The sequence below is a fragment of the Emys orbicularis genome, chromosome 1, assembly GCF_028017835.1.
Source record: "Emys orbicularis isolate rEmyOrb1 chromosome 1, rEmyOrb1.hap1, whole genome shotgun sequence".
NCBI classification, from domain to species: domain Eukaryota; kingdom Metazoa; phylum Chordata; order Testudines; family Emydidae; genus Emys; species Emys orbicularis.
In genome coordinates this window covers 51,933,308-51,946,739 of record NC_088683.1, presented here as the reverse complement: position 1 = coordinate 51,946,739, position 13,432 = coordinate 51,933,308, and the positions used below count along the sequence as shown (strand labels likewise).

At 36.8% G+C, this 13,432-nt stretch overlaps 1 protein-coding gene across 21 annotated transcripts in view; it reads left to right on the top strand.

The window, feature by feature from the left end:
- FOXP2 (forkhead box P2) overlaps positions 1 to 13,432 on the top strand; it is a 242,446-nt gene that overhangs the window by 125,610 nt on the left and 103,404 nt on the right. The window lies entirely within an intron of this gene.

Below are 13,432 nucleotides of genomic sequence, written 5' to 3'. Positions count from 1 at the left end.
AATTGCCTACAATTAGCATATTTCAACCTTATTTTTAGGTTTAAATTGCAGTGTGAGAGTGTACTCTCCTCTTAGCTAATTAGTGCTATCAAGGAACAGTAGGTTACCTCATTAGTACCATGTGCATTTAATTAAAGAAGAGAAAATTGGAGTTAACCTCATAGTTAATATTTTCACAGAGTGCTACAATGCCAACACCTTCAATTGGAGTCACACCCCTGTGTATCTAATTATGCACTGGTGCCAAATGAGGTTAGCAAGGATACCATCATGCTGTTGACAAAATAGTTTAGATGAAAACCTGTTTGCTGGTTTCTGACATGAAACTGTAGTTTGAACAATTTTTCCTAATCTATATCTGGCAGGATCATTAGATATTATTTTCTTCAGTCCCCCGCTTCTCATATGGCCACACCCACACTCAGAAAAGAAACTCACAAACTAGCGTGAACATTGTGAGGCACATTATTCCAAAGGAACATTTCTGTGGGCTTTATCATTAAATTGCAGGTACTGTAGCAGTATAAACATAGGTATTCCTTAAATATGGCTAACGGTATTGTCCCAACCAATACATTTAAGATTTATATTTTAAAATAATTATTTATGAATAAATCATGATTAAATATATCTGATAAGTACATATATTATCCCACTTTTAGGTGTGCTCAGATTTTACTATGTCTACCTTATTATTTGGAATCTATTATGCATGTAGAAAGTGGTTGCATTACCACTCAATATATCTGTTCTGTGTAGAGTTGAGTGCTCTGAATTCCCATAGGTTACAACAGAAATTTTGGGAGCTCAGCACCTCAGCTTTGTGGATTGCAATTTTTTTTATTTTCAGACAAAACAATTGAAATATGTAATACACCGCTACCTCGATATAACGCAACCCGATATAACATGAATTCAGATATAACGCGGTAAAGCAGTGCTTCCGGGGGGGGCGGGGCTGCGCACGGCGGTGGATCAAAGCAAGTTCAATATAACGCGGTTTCACTTATAACGCAGTAAGATTTTTTGGCTCGCGGGGACAGCGTTATATTGAGGTAGAGGTGTATAACAAATAAAAAGTGGGACAATGAGTAGTTTATCAGTTTTATATAGGTGGCTGAAAATACCTGATATGCAATTTAATACAGAGAATATAACTGAAAATACATTAAATGAATCCTTCTGGTTTGAATTTTGATTGAATTTCAGTCTTATATTGGAGCGCACGATGCAATTGATAGGACACAGTCCGGATCCTGATTTTCCCTCAGCAGCATTATGATCCTGAACCAGCAAGCTCTTAAATGTGTGCTTAATTTCAAGCACATGAGTAGTCCCATCCCCATTGTTTTGAATGGCAATTAAGCATGTGCATAGGTGTTTTGCTGATAAGGGATGGGATTACTCATATGACTAACTTTAACCTGTGTTTATCTGCTTTCCTGAATTATGGATAGAGTGTTCAGCACCTTGTGGAATTGAATACTTTCTGGGTGAGAATAGAAGTAGCATTTGATCACCAGTGAAAAAGTACTGCTCCATAACAACACATTTTTAAAGTTTGAGGGCTCTTTGGATATGTTTTCATTTTTTATTGTTACCCTTAATAAAACTAGTTCCAATATATCCCAAATTTACTCTCTGACCCTGCAGTCATTTCATCAGCAAATGCAACATTTCAATGGGAGTCACATCTATACGGCAGCAGAGCCAGGTCTTGTAAGTATTATTATTTAAATACAATTCCTGGGTAATGTGGCATCATTCCAAATAATACATTTAATTCATTCAATTATACCCATTAATTTAGAACTAGGGATTCACTGAAGGTAAAAGTGACTAATATTTCAACAGCTTGTTTCAAAAGAATATGGATCACACTCTACATGGAAAAATGGACAGATAACCAATGAACAGGGAAAAACAATTTACATATGGTATGATCCATTTTCTTTGAGAGTCTCTTAAAGAGATACTGTACAAAGAAACACCAAAAGAGAAAAAGACATGAGCCTTTAATTTTTGTGTAAAATATATATTAGCATGGGCAGAAGGAGAGGAAAGGGTAGGAGATGTAGTATATACATACTAGTATTTCATAATCACGTCAATTTGTAATATTTCCTGTGTGCTTTGTTCTACTTCCATATTTAAAATCCCTTGTGTTCCCACACAACTGTAGTCTCTAGATATCTGTTTCTTTTCTGTATTAATTTTCTTAAAATGGCAAAAAAAACCACACTCCACAACTACAAAATTAATTTTACAATTTCATAAAATTAATGACTGTATTTTAGGCAGTCAAGCATTTCAACAGATTCTAGAAGTATAAAAAAAGAAAAGAACAGGTATAGATCCTGAACTGTGAATTAAGAGGATTATACTACCTAGTGCATTGTCTATAAGTACCTATTAATGGAAAACATAGCTGATAGTGTGAAGAACATTACTGAGCTTAAAGAGGACACTTTTAAATTAGGAAGAAAACATTCTTTCTTATTGGGGAAGAGGTTTGCTTAGAGATGTCACAGTAGCAAGAATATTTTTATTGGATACAAAGGACCAGCTTCATTAAGAGTTACAGAAACGTTACTTTTAGTGCTGTTTTGTTTGTTTTTCTCATAAAAATGTATCAGATTTATAGATCATCACTCATTTTATTTGAGAGGGGATTTCTATTAGGGATAGGGAAATTCTAGTTATACACTGCAGCAACTAAATTAAAAATGTACACTGTTACCCTTGAATGTGTGCATTTCAAAGCACAAATAAGGTTCAGTTTATTAATTATTAAAATTAAGTAAACAAGATGAGCTAGAATGTTCATAAACTAGAATTCACAACACTACATTACATTTATTTAAATGTAAGCTTTTAAAAAAAAATAAAAAAAACTTGACTTTTCTGAATTTCTAGAATGCCTTTTCCCCACACAGCACATAGTGTTTGTGATCTTTCACAAAAACAGCAGCTCTTTACATTTAAGAGTGAGGAGGAGATTCACTTCCTTGAAGTCACTACTAAAGTGAACATCAACATGGTGCGGGAGGAGGCATCTTTGAACAACTTGTAATTTATGTCTTCTACCTCTGTAAACCAATGTAATGAATTTTCAGGAAAAAAAATTATCCAGATCACCAATAGGTGTAAACCTATATATTCCATTGTTGGAATATTCAGTGTAGCTATGATAATTTGAGGATCTGGCCCAAACTTTCTAATATTGTCCATATGTTCATTCATGGAATATACTAGTTATTTGAAGATAAAGAAGATAGACTATCTAAGTTTCTTTTTTGCTAACAAAGATTTTTTTTATTAATGTAGTGTTTGAAAATTGCTGGCTACAGAGCCATAGTCATTGTCAATATGTTAAGCTGGTACAGCATAGACAGCAGCAATGCAAGGAGGTTCCCTCCACTGCTCTACCAATGTGACTGAAACCTGAGCTAGAGGGGGATCGCCTCTAGTGGTGAGGGGGCGTAGTACCGCTAATGTGTCTGTTGGCCTTTCTTCTGAGACTGCCAACAAGATGTCCATTTATTGTGATGTTTTGGTTAAGTGTTAACTAGGAGCTAACAAAGATCATTAGTCAACTATAGCCAAATACTGTATGGCACATGCCACAATACAAATTAATGTAGTACCAGTATTGCCAACTGTAAGCTGAAAAGAATAAGTAAAAGAGAGTTGTCCCAGTGCTTAGAGCTAGTCAAAAGGGTAACATTTTTTAAAAAAAGAGAGAGAAATAATTTGTAATGCAATACAGATTTTCATGAATGTTACATAATTTCATGAATTATCTGCTGTTAATTTCTGTTGCTTTTCCAGATGAAGTTCTGAACATCTTATTTTGCTTTGATTTAGTAATAAGGTAAAACATTAGCTTATGTGCAATATTAGCAGATTTAACATAATCATTTTTACTGTTAGCTCAATTAAAATTCAGCTTTGTGTTTACTTTAAAGGGTATTGTTGAATAGGCTGATAGCTAACACAATTACAGTACACATAGGGGTACATGTTAAGCTGCACGCCTCCCATTGACTTTAATGGAAGTTTTCTGGCTAAATCTCCATGCAGTGCTTTGAAAATGTTCCCCATAGAGTTAAGAAAGCCACTATATTAAGTTAGTTGTACAGTGTAAGCATAGGGTGTTTTGTGTAAATTTGTTGAAAAAGCATAATAAAAATAATAAAATGCAAAATAAAAAGATTTATATTGAACTAGATCCTCAACTAGATCCTCAGCTGGTGCAAATCTGCATGGCACCATTGGGTGAAGTTACACTTATTTCTACCAACTGAGGATATGCCCATTAAATATAAATTGAATGTATTAACATAAGGTAATATTGAGAGACAAATAAAAAATAGAGTTACTCACAAGTTACTCACGACAAGGCTACACAGATTGCCTTGACATGCCATCTTGTACCTGAATTCTGCAGCAACTGTGTCTCTCAATCTTCAAAAATAACAGGAGTACTTGTGGCACCTTAGAGACTAACAAATTTATTAGAGCATAAGCTTTCGTGGGCTACAACCCACTTCTTCGGTCCGAAGAAGTGGGTTGTAGCCCACGAAAGCTTATGCTCTAATAAATTTGTTAGTCTCTAAGGTGCCACAAGTACTCCTGTTATTTTTGCGGATACAGACTAACACGGCTGCTACTCTGAAATCTCTCAATCTTGTTGCTGTTTTAACTTGTACCTGCATTCTGCAGCAACTGTGTCTCTCAATCTTGTTGCTGTTTTAACTTTAACAGGCTTATTCACTCCTATTAAGGTGAATGGGGGTTGTGTGTGTTACTCTCCCCTTAAAATTTTATTCCGACTCATCTTACCTCTTAATAAGATTTGCAATGCCATTATGGCTTCATCACAAACACATGTGGTGAATAGCTGTTGGCATGGTCATCTGCTAATTTACAGACAAAAACATCTTGTCCAATTCATTATATTTTCCAGATCACTAAGTATACTTTATCCACTTTAAGAACTTAACTGCCTATTTTTAAGGGGGGATGAATTGCTATTTTTCATGTAGAGTGGTGGGAGCAAGGAAATGTATTTTTTATTGATCCTCATCTTTTAACATGGGACTTTTGCTCAAGCTTGGAAAGCTTGGAAACTAATTGACTCACTTTTTAGCTACAGAGGAAATCCTGCCTTTTTGTATGAGTGCATTCTATCGCTTATATTTAAAACTTTCTTTTTCCAGTCATCTAATAGTCATGAAATGAAATAATGACCGCCAAACCATTTGGGTCTTGAGCTACAAAATATGTTGTTTAGATGAATCCAGATTGTTCCTTGGCATCCATTCCCACCATTATTAGCCCATTCTGAATATTTCCAAAAGAAATCCAAAAACAGCAAATGAAGACTATAATGATAAAAACCTCTCCAAGTATGACAGAATGATTGCACACATGATTGCCCTCATTCATATCCCATGGACATTCCCTCAGTTCATCTGAGCAGGGGTAGAATTGTTGTGATGAAGTGCTAGTTAACCTCAAGCAAATGAAGCAACTGAAGTCTAAAAGGGATCTGGATACTTATTTTATCAGCCATTTGTCATAGCAAAACAAGAGACAGACATTATTAGCTTATAGGCTCCAATCTCTGGCTATATTTCACCCCTATTCCTGGATTTCAGAAAGACAAGAATTCAGCTCCTTTTCCCATGCCTGGCTGTCACAGAGAATAAGAATTGTCTGCATTTGAAAGGTATTTAGATATGTATTTACACAAAAGATGTGAAAGTGAATTGTCAGGCCACATCAAAGTGCTCTGCCATTTCCATGACCCAAAAATCAGGCAGCAATAATTGTCTAACCCCCACTACCTTGGTAAAAGAGAAAAGCACAGCATTCCCTGGCAGTGAGCGCTAGAGTGACACTTTTCTGTTCATTGTGGAGAAAGCTCATCTCCTCCACCAAGCTCTATCCTCTTTCATATATGATGTTAAATGAGCCACAAATGAAGGCTACTCCTTAATGTCTGGTATCTGCAGGGCGAGGCAGGTTCTCTCACCTCTTACCACCCCGCTGCTTGGACGGGGCATATCTTGTCACTGATAGTAAAGTACCTTGTCAGCTTTTATACACTTATATATGAAATTTTATTCTTTTTCAAAATATCAGAATTACTTGTCCCATGAAAGAGGAACAGACGCAAAAATATGTATTAAAACAATGTTGAGTTTGTGACAGCAACCAACAAAGTTAATAAAATTAAAAGCTAACGCTGACACTTTCTTTCACTGTACTATTCTGCTCAGCTATTTAATTAGTCTTATATCAGATCATGATAATATTCACCATGTATATTGAAATATCTAGGCACAACAGGACAAAGCCTTACTCTCAAATTCCCTTACAATATCAATTTATGTAATAATTCTAGTTTCCTTGGGACAGATCCTGCTCCTTCCCTATGGCCTCAAAGTTACTTGACACTGCAGAACAGACACATCTCCACTGCAGAAAGGGAAGTAGGATTTGGCTTCTGAAAAGAAAATTCACGTTTTTTTCAATCAGCGAGAATGATTTGTGTGCAACAACAAAATAGCATAACAAGTGGAACCAGCAGATATCACTCATAAGGACTTTCAAAAAGCCTTTGACAAAGTCCTTCAAAAGAGTTTATTAAGGAAACTAAATAGTCCTGGGTGAGAGTTAAAGTTCTGTCATAGGTTAGTGACAGAAGATAGAGTAGGAATAAATGGTCAATTTTCAACATGGCAAAAGGTTAACATTTAGTTACACTGATAATCTGTACTCAGGAAAGTATTGTTTAATGTATTTATTAATGTTCTGGATAAAGGGCTGAACAAAGAGGTGGCAGAATTTGTAGAATACACAAAAATAATAGGTAATTGGGTGCTATGACAGAAGATAAAATTCAGTGTTGACAAATGTAAGGTAATGCACTTTGGAAGGGAATAATTTAAACTACTCATAAGCAGTGATAGGTTCAAAATTAACTGGTAATAACTTAGGAAAAACGCATTTTTGTGAACAGACAATTCAATGAAAACCTCTGCTCCTGTATACGGAAGTAAAAAAAAGCAAACAAACTATCAGGATGTATAAAGAATTATTAGAAAATTATACGATTTCACTTTGAACACTGTGTTAACCTCTGGGCACTCCATTTTAAAATAAAAAATGCCATGGAGTGGCCTGAAGGAGGAGCATTTCTTTTTCCAGTCTGCACAGACATCGCCAGCATGCAGTCCAACCATTATTTACTATGCAGTGATTTTCAGGACTCAGCCCTCTGTGTGTATATGCATCTCCCAGGGAAGTAGTCATGTACCTCAAGAGAGAACTACGTTTCCTTAATGTTATCTATAGGTGTTTATGTATGTGTGTTTGTCCTGTGTGAATAGTACTTTTGTCAGCAAAATCATTATTTCAACACCAAATAATTAATTAGTCCCCTTTATATACAATGTACAGTACTATGATTTTTCTTTAACTTGTTATTAATAATCATCTAAACAAACAATATGCTTGTTGGCCAAAAAAGAATGCTTGCCTGAATATACCATTTGTGCAGAATTTTCACTTCTGGGTATTGTGCCCTCTAGCACAAAAAAGGCATCCTTCATCAAGCTCAAAGGATTTTGGTTCCTGTGCACAGCAGATCACCAAGCACACTAATCACTACCCTTGTACCTTTCAGTGAGTTCCTTTTTGACTGCAGACATCTTAGGAGCTCTCCGTAGATGCTGTTCTACTGCAGATACTGTTTGTTTTTTTGTTTTTTACTTTAAATATCTTTTACTTGGGTGACCATGGGGCTCCATCCCTGTTGCTGCTCCAGGAGTGTTGCCATAGTACCAGTCTCTGGAAAACTAGGAGGAAGAATCTTACTTTTTTGGCCTCGGTCTTTCCATTTGGCATAAAGTGCTTTGGTGCATTTGCTCAACCTTCAGACAACTGTTATTTTAAGAGATTATTCTGATTGAAATTTAAATGTATTTAAATAAGCAGGAGAATCTTGCATTGTATCTCCTGTGTCAGGAGACTTGGGAGTTATGGGAGTGTGTTCTTTGCCACAAGACATGGCTCCAGACGTAGCATGCAAGAAGGACACTATTAGAAGCCGTCTGAGTCAACTGAGATAGATCCTCACATATGGGCCCTAGGTTGGGTCTCTCATTCCATCCCAATCCTTTTCTCTGACAGCTTGACTGCTAACAGGAACACAGGGATGTAGGACTGGAAGGGACTTCCTGCGTCATTGAGTCCATCCCCATGATTTGCAGACATCCCTGTCATATAACAAGATAATGCTCCATAGTCACGAAGTGTCCGAGTGCATATCTTATGTTCTTCTGACCTCTTTGAAGCCATCTACCAGAAGAATTAACATTTTTTAGTGGAAAGATTTGCAATATATTGCAAACAGGCCCTTGGGGGAGACTTAGTTTTCTCACACAAAAATAAAACCTACATTCAGCATGAAGACTAATACCATCTGGATTCATTTGGCAGCTATTTTGGCCTGTCATAAACTAGTCAAAGATTTGACCCATTGTCTCTGCAGCCCCCATCATCAGGTTCATGCCAGACTTGACACATTAAAAAAAAACTGTTATATGATATTAGTGCTCAAGTTTCTTGAATGGAAAGTTGGTTTCTTGGTGGCAGTGACTTTGGCTCATAGAACAAATGAACTTTCAGACCTTATACCAGAATTTATGAGAAGGTACTTCTCATATTCAGATTCATTGGAGATTATTTTCCAAGGTTGTGTCAGAGTTCCACCTATATGAGCCTATCATTTTGCCAACATTCTTTCCGTGCCCTCAACTCTTTCCCATATGCTTAACATTAAAAGATCCTTGGTGTTCTACTTGGAGGAGATGAAAGCCTAGCTTCTTGTTACATTCATTATCAATTTCTTGGGAAATGACATCACTAAGGGGACCACATCTAAATGGCTTTCTCCTTTTCACATTCTTGTGCCCCATGTGGCCTAAAATTGGAAGATCATGTGAAGGGTCACTCTACCTTGGTGATGTTTCTGTCACAGACATATGCGAGGCAGCTACATGGTGTTCACTCCATACATTGACAAGGCATTATTGACTAGATTTAGCTTTCAGGGAGGAGTCCCACTTTGGTCTCTCAGTCATGCAGAACATGTTTTCAAAGTAGTGGAGCTCAAACTCTCTGTCCCTTAGACTTTGGTTGCTTTCAGAGTGTCCTTTATATGAGCTAGACAATTTTTTGAGTGTTTGAACCCATGTCACTGGCTGTTAAAGTGATTGTATGATGCTTTTTGAGAAGAATCTTATCCCTCTCTTTTATTAGATTAAAAAACATACTTGTTCATATTGTTGGCACTGGCCTTGTTGTTGCTACCTGTTGCAGTTGTTAAGGTTACATTTTCTTTTGGGACATCCCTCAAGCTACTCCCTCTCCTGAAGTGAGAATCCTTCATAGAGGGTATCTTAGGAGAAGGAACAGATACTTTACTTTGTAATTCTGTTTCTCTGAAGATGTCATTTTGCAGATTTCCCACTTATCAATCCACCTCTCCATCATATTTAAGAAGAACTTTTTTTTTAATCTTACACTTTGATTAATTAGTTGTTTCGCCATCCACTTCAACTGTTTTGTTTTGTGATTCATTTATGGGGTGGGGGCTTCACTTCCCACTCATTCAGAAACTGAGATCTCTAAGGGTAGCTGATTAGAGTTATGGATGGTATTGGTGTAAGTGTGTGTGGCTTGTGCCCAGACTGACTACCTCTTCCCTCGGGGACCAAATATCTCATAGAGTTTGAGAAATTCCAGCAGACTTGCTCTAGGGAGGATCATATAGAATATTCAAGGAAGCAGAACTATGAGGTAAGTATTTTTTCCTTCTTCAAGCAGATTAATGTTTGAACAGCAGAATTAAAACCCCATCATAAAAAGCTCAGAGACAAAAATGAGAATAGAGAATAGGTGCATGCTTATTTTACGAAGCAATTCATAACAAATTGTAGATTAAACATATTTGTAATAATAAACAAAATATTCCCTTACCTGTATTGTTATTGTATGATAAGTTTTATTATTTAAAATTCAATTTAAAGAATCTAATTTTCACCATTTACAATATATTACCCATTTAGTTTTTTATACTTCACTCACTTTGATTATAAAAATAGTCCATTCAATTTCACATTTCTTTCCAAGTCATGTTCACTTTCTGGTTCTCATTAAGTCTTTTTTTTTGGCTTCCTGGAAGCAGAGAGACTATACCTCAGTCACTGAGCTCTAATGTTTCCTTTTTTTTGCTGTTACAGCAGCTAGCTCTGAGACTCTGAAGAAAGTTCCAATTTTAACAAGGAAACTGTAAGGGTATGTCTACACTACCCGCCGGATCAGCAGGCAGCGATCGATCCAGCGGGGGTTGATTTATCGCATCTAGTCTAGATGCAATAAATCGACCTCCAAGCACTCTCCCGTCGACTACTGTAATCCACTGCCGTGAGAGGCGCAGGTGGAGTCGACGGGGGAGTGGTAGCAGTTGACTCACCACAGTGAAGACACTACGGTAAGTCGATCTAAGTACGTCGACTTCAGCTACATTATTCATGTAGCTGAAGTTGCGTAACTTAGATCGATTCTTCCCCCTCACCCCACCCCCAGTGTAGACCAGGCCTTAGAAGTGAGAGAGGAAAGGTTGTAGTAACTGTTCATCCATCCAACCCCTGGATTCTTCGCTGTATGAGGAAAGAGGCCTTCAGTCATGTTACTCTCCCCTACTTCCACCTCTTTGGGCTTGGATTCTGTGCCTTCAGAGGTTAACTATCAACATGCAACAGAGCATGGACGGTATCATATACAGTCATACCCACATAGCCACATCTCATACCTTCTACTTTCGGGTTCTTTTGTCTTTAGCTGTTTGCAGACATTTTTCTTCTGTGTTCCCCCATCTGTTATGTCCTTGTTAGAGTCTGCAGTTGAATGTGGGTTGAGTTCTTTCTCAGCAGAAAGTGTCCTGATGCTATTCTAAAGAATTTGTAAAGCTCATCAGAGTGGTTGCAGATGAACTAGGTCAGGACATTGCAAGATGCATACTAACAGAGTCGATCCATTTGTCATCCTTTCTATAATACAGTTCCTTTTGGTATCTATTTATGGGTTAGATCAATGAGAACCTCATCCATATATTGCCACCTCACCTCTGGCTCAGAGGCTTGAATATAGAAGCAGATTCCAAGTCTTAAGTCACCGTTTTATCCTTTGGGGTTTCTAGAGGAAGAGCATCAAGTAGCTTTCCAGTGCCCAGAAATGATGTCTCCCTCACAGGGCCATATATAATCAACTACTTTCTGAGCAAGTAGAAATAGAAGGGCTTGCTGGCATATTTCAATCACAACCTTACCTTCCTCCTCCTTTCCTAAGACTGCCTTTCATTTTAGGAAGCCATACTATTCTAATCTGGGACATTTCAAACTTCAAAGGCAATATAGACCCCCAGAATAATAAAGTTTGAGGTTTCCACTTCAAAGAGATAATTGGAGGTTCCCATCTTCTTCTTAGGCATGTCTCCCCACCCGGCATGAATGTACACAGAGGCCCTTTCCATGAACCTGAACTGCACATATCACTGTACGCTGTACATCAAGCCCTCTGCACTGCCTTTGTTTTGCCTTGGATGACATGTATTTTTAATTTTTTTTCTGCCCTTTCTGCTTCTGGCTTTGTCTCCTATTATATTTATGAAACTCTTGGTGGTTGGTATATTTTCAATATTATGCACTGACTTATTCTGTGTAATTTAGAACTTCACTGACAGAGCACACCAGAAAAAAAAATCTATTTTTTAATATTAATAATTAAGTTAGAGAGAAGAGGAAGAGAAGAAAGGAAAGAAAAAAATAAAAGCAAAGAAAAGTATCCTGAACTTTGTGAAAGAACAAAAACCCTGTAAAACATGTCAAATTCCAACTGTAAATAAAGCCCTATTAAATGTCATATTCTTCATTTACATATGTGAGAATGATTCAAGGAAATCATTAGATATAGCCTCTCACTTTAGTTTGTTTTAAAATCTGGTAAAGAGATGCATTAAGACTTTATAGATACTGGCAGATAGTTCAATATATAGCTTCACGGTTATTCATTTACTGACTTCCCATGTAAAACTAGTGAGCTGCTAGTTACCTTGTATTTGCTGAGGCATTCCTACAAAGAGATGCCTACCTGTTGAACAGAGAGGGCTGAGACATCAGCTATGAAAATCTACTTTCTAGAAGGCCACTACATTGTCTTGACAAGCCACATGTGGACTCTGGTGTGTTGTTATGTATGGTAAGACCACTTCTTGTATTAAGCAATGCTTGCCACATCTTCTGTCTGTCAAAATGTTTCTTGTGTTTTAGCCTAAGGAAAAAGGGAAATTACTTAGTGGTAATTAGATTTCTCATAGTCTTCCTCACATCTTACCCTATTTCTCCCCCTTCTTCATTCTTGAATTTCTATTTTATTTTTATTTGAAACTAGGGCTGTCAAGCGATTAAAAAAATTAAGCGTGATTAATTGTGCAATTAAAAAAATTAATCACACCATTAAACAATAGAATACCATTTATTTAAATATTTTGGATGTTTTCTACATTTTCAAATATATTGATTTCAATTACAACACAGAATATAAAGTGTACAGTGCTCACTTTATTTTTGTTTACAAGTATTTGCTGTATATAAAAACAAAGGAAATAGTATTTTTCAATTCACTTAATACAAGTACTGTAGTGCAAACTCTTTATCATGAAAGTTGAACTTACAAATGTAAAATTATGTATAAAAAAACTGCATTCAAAAATAAAACAATGTAAAATTTTAGAGCATGGAAGTCCACTCAGTCCTACTTCTTGTTCAGCCAATTGCTCAAACAAGTTTGCTTACATTTGCAGAAGATAATGCTGCCTGCTTCTTGTTCACACTGTCACCTGAAAGTAAGAGTAAGTGTTCTCATAGCAATGTTGTAGGCGGCATTGCAAGATATTTACGTGCCAGATGTGCTAAAGATTCATATGTCCCTTCATGCTTCAACCACCATTCCAGGGGACATGCGTCCATGCTGATGACAGGTTCTGCTCGATAACAATCCAAAGAAGTGCAGACCGACGCATGTTCATTTTCATTATCTGAATCAGAGACCACCAGCAGAAGGTTGATTTTCCTTTTTGGTGGTTCGGGTTCTGTAGTTTCTACAGTGTTGCTCTTTTAAGACTTCTGAAAACATCTCCACATTTCGTCCCTCTCAGATTTTGGAAGGCACTTCAGATTCTTAAACCTTGGGTTGAGTGCTGTAGCTATCTTTAGAAATTTCACATTGGTACTTTCTTTGTGTTTTGTCAAATCTGCAGTGAAAGTGTTCTTAAAATGAACAAAATGTGCTGGATCAT